Source organism: Lithobates pipiens, unplaced genomic scaffold (assembly GCF_037356315.1).
Source record: "Lithobates pipiens isolate NorthernLeopardFrog02 unplaced genomic scaffold, aLitPip1_a1.2 Scaffold_27, whole genome shotgun sequence".
Taxonomy (NCBI): domain Eukaryota; kingdom Metazoa; phylum Chordata; class Amphibia; order Anura; family Ranidae; genus Lithobates; species Lithobates pipiens.
In genome coordinates this window covers 7,538,502-7,543,030 of record NW_027507788.1, presented here as the reverse complement: position 1 = coordinate 7,543,030, position 4,529 = coordinate 7,538,502, and positions in this window count along the sequence as shown.

Below are 4,529 nucleotides of genomic sequence, written 5' to 3'. Positions count from 1 at the left end.
TTTCATGTCTGGTCTGAAATTTTTTATTTTTTAATTGATGGAAATTATGATTTTGGCTGGATGTTGTCTTTAAACGGTTGTAGAGCTTAGGACAAGGTAAGTATTCCAGCGCCAACTCAAAGACCAAAAATCGAATTGGCGCGCTGCTACACTCACTGAGGGGAACGTCCGAACCCAAAAAATAAAAAAGATCTGGAGATGGTGGTGCGCTGTACAGGAGGACTAGGATCAGATCACACTACAAAGGCTGTAAATTTAAAAAAGGTATGTATGTATGTTCTCACGTCGCCAGTAAGATTTCCATGTTTTGTCAGTAAAAAAAAATGCTGCGGGAGGTTGGCAACGTTGATACTTCGGCAGAATGGCGCAGCTGGGCACAATCGCATGCCCAGCCGTGGATCAGGAGCGCACCACAGACAGCGTGCTCCTGACCCAGTCCTGAGCTCCATGGCCATGGGACCAGCGGACCCAATCGCTGCTGGTGTCCCCCGATCGGGTCACAGAGCTGAACGAGGAGAGGTCTGTGTAAGCACCTGTGCTTCCTACTGTGGCTGTCACCGATTGTCCTTTTCCCCTTTTTTATAGGGAAAGACAATTAGTGATGTCGCATGCCAGGCCATGCCCCCTACAATAAAAAAACATCCACTAGGGGGCAGTGTAGGGGAGTTAACTCCTTCACTGCCAGAGTCATTTACACAGGAATTGGTGCATTTAAATAGCACTGATTGCTGCATAAATGACAATGGTTCCAAAAAATGTCCGATGTGTCTGCCATAATGTCGCAGTCACAATAAAGATCGCTGCCATTACTCTTAAAAAAATAACATAATAAATGCTATAAAACTATCCCCTAGTTTTGTAAACGCACTAATATGCTTTTACGCAAACCAATCTAATCACGATATTTGAAAAAAAAGTAAGAATACGTATCGGCCTAAACTGAGGGAAAGTGTTGTTGGGGTGTGTGGGGTTTTTTTTTTTTTTTTTAATATATTTTTGGGGGTTATTTTATTATAGCAAAAGAGAATTTTTTATTTCCTTCAAAAATTGTTGCTCTATTTTTGTTTATAGCGCAAAAAATAAAAAAACCGCAGAGGTGATCAAATACAACCAAAAAGCTCTATTTGTGGGGGGGGGGGGAAAGAGGGGGAGAGAGAGACGCCAATTTTGTTTGGGAGCCACGTTGCACGACCGTTCTTTTGTCAGTTAAAGCGACGCATGCCGAATTGCAAAAAAGGGCTTGGTCCTTTTTGGCTGCAAATTGGTCCGGGACTTAAAGGAAGTAAACCCTGAGTTTACTTCCTCTTTGATTCCCTGCAAAGGCAAAGCATAATGGACTACTATGCATTGCATAGTAGTAAATTATGCGTCACCTACCTGACACAGGAGCCAGCGATGTCATTAGACAAAGCCACGATGACATCACTCCCACGCACGGGAGCCGCCACTCACGGCATATCGCTGTTGACAGCAGCACGCTTGGTGGTAAACCCACGTGGTAGAACAAAATAATAAAGCTCTGGCCAGGGACGGACTGACAACTCATGGGGGCCCCTAGACAATGGGAGATTATAGGGCCACACAGTATACACAGACATGTTTCTATTGACTGAGCAGGTACTGGAGAGGTGGGGCAGCTATAATCTCAGGATTTTTAGACCAAAAGGATGTCGGTAAGGGACATTTCAGAGACAGATGCAAAAAACACACTTGCATACTGTCCCTGGTTCTACTGAGGCTGGCAACCCTGATGGGGGAGCCCCCTAGTGGCATGGGGCCCTCAGGCAGTGCCCCAATGGTCAGTCCGCCCCTGGTGCTGACATCTCGACGTACACAACTGAGTAAAATATCAAACGCATATATAGTTAAAAATGTCCATTACATTTTCACATTCATAAAAAATTCTAAGGTGTACGGTGTGGTGGTGCTTTGAATCCAAAAAGTAGAGTGCTGGTGCTTATACACAAAATTCAATAGAAAAGTGCTGCAGGTGGTGGATATCCTGTGCAGTCCTAACAGCATAGACTTGTATACATCTTTGTGGTCCTTGGTGACCATCCCCTTTAAGGATCCTAGTGTGGCAGCCCAGGTCTTTGCTGGTGTTCCTATCCTGCCTATTCCCAGCATGTGCACGCCCCCCTTTTAAGGGTAGTTTTTAGGGTGTCCAGGAGGGAGGGGTCTCACGTATAATTAACAAAAGGAAAACAAAGTACAAAACGAGCGGTGAGCTCGATTACCGTCACTTCCGGTGGCAGATAGTCCTGACGTGTGTTCGTCACGAATCTCGTGACTTCATCAGGGGACCTGGGCTGCCACAGTAGGATCCTTTAAAGGGGGATGGTCACCAAGGACCACAAAGATATAGGCACGGCAGGAAGTGACTAAATCTCTCCAAGCTGTCACTGGAACAAGTGTCCCATTTTTGGGAAGATTTGCCACCTGTCCAATGACCATCATTTTTGGCTTCCCTTTTTACTTGGGGCTTGTTGTGGTGTGTCTGCAGTAATACAGGGGCAGGCATACAGTGAATCTCCTCACTGAAGACACTAAGCAATAAAAACACAACAGAAGCTCTAACACCCCACCACCACTTCTACAATGACAAATGTTTAATCTTAAATTCATGTGATGGACACATGTTGGCCTCTCTAATAAGACTTTGGTGGGGTTTATAATGTCCAACGTTGGGGTCATGCACTAGTTCAAGACTCATGTCTGCTGTTAGAGTCCATGGAGCCCCATGCAGCCAACCCAACAACCAAAGCATAGTAAAACTATTGGGGAGGCTTATGAACAGTGAGATCTGTAACAATCACTTATTGTGCTCATTCAGGAGAGGAAGGGGCTGATAAATGTGACATACTTATTAGACCCCACTCTCAATCCTGAAAGCCCTATTGTGTGCTTGCAGCTGCCGGTGAAAAGGAGATGAGGGAAGCCAGCAGCACTGCATGGGTGGGGGTTGGTCTCAGGCTCGCATATTGGGAGGGGGTATTAGACAGTATAGGGGAAACATGTGCTCCATCCTGAAGGGACCTAGTGTGAGCTTGCAACTGCCAGTGGGAAAGATGAGGGAAACCAGCGGCACATCGATCTCCTGTATGGCTGAAAGCCGGAGGGAGAGGAGAGGAGAAGCCAGCTTTCAGCTGCTGCAGAGAACCATACAGGGGATGGGTTCTAGTCATTGCCCCGCCCCATTCCCTTCCTGTGCACCATAGGTTTCCCTATACTGTCCAAGGCACGCTTCCCTCCTCTCCTGCCCACTAGCAGTTGCAAGCACACAATGGGATCCTTCAGGAAGGAGAGTGGGGGGGGGGGGGTCGAGGTGTTCCAGTAAGTGTCACATTTACCAGTCCCTTTCTTTCCTGAATGAACACAATGAGTGGTCTATACTGATCACTTGCTGTGCATTCGTAACTGAAGCATAGTAAACGGTGTCTAAGGGGGAACCTTGTCAGGTTTGCTGGACAGGGCCCATGGTTTCTTGCAGCAGGCATGAGACTTAAACTAGTTATGAGGCCCCACACAGGAGCACCATTTGTACCCCCCCCCCCCTTTCTTATCCACGGACCTGCCAAGTCTAGAACTTTAAGAATAAAATCTGCTACAGCAGTTGAGGTGAGACTGGGAGGGGCAGATCTGGAAAATGTATGCAGCGTGACCCCAGGATGGATTGTAATCCAGTGGCACGTGAGTCCGGGGGTGGTTATTACAAAAGCAACAGTAAGAAGGTCATGTTTATAGCAGTGTGTATATATATATATATATATATATATATATATATATTTCATACACTTGAGTTTCCATTTCTCAGCAAATTCAGACATCAAGGGGGAAGTTCCAGAAAGCTGGTGAGGGGGTATTTCACCATCCTATTTCCTCGTCTGCACAAAAAAAAAAAAACAACTATTGCAACAGCAGTTTGTGTGTTTGACGAGAAGATTGAATGTGAAGACCAGGATTGGTGCAGAGGAAACCTTTTCAAGTGTCTACCTTCCAGTGGTTACACCGGGGATCTTCAAACTGTCCCATGAGACGTTGTAAAAGTCTGACATGACTAGGCATGATGGTAATTGTAGTTCCTGAACCACTGGAGGGTCTTGGTTTGGAGACCTCTGGGTTACACTGTTGGTATTGACCTCCGGAAGATTTTACCCCCGTCATGACTGGGGTATTTATTTTATTTTTTTTTCCGCTATACGCCACTGCGCTTCTTTAACTGGTCGTTGCAACGCTGTACCCAAATAACATTTATATATTTTTTTTTTTTTTTCACAAAAATAATTTCTTTTGGTGGCATTTGATCACCACTGGGTTCTTATTTATTGAAGTCAATATTCTACTTTTATATAGAAAATGTATCCAATAAAATGCCTTCATAAATTTAGGCCAAAAAGTGTTCTGTTACATCTTTGGTGTCTAAAAAAATAAATAAAAAATCGATCCCGATAAGGCTCCTTTCACGCTGGGGCATGTTGCAGGTGCTTTAGCGCCGTTTTACCGCCTTCGCCCGCACCTCCCCGGTGTGA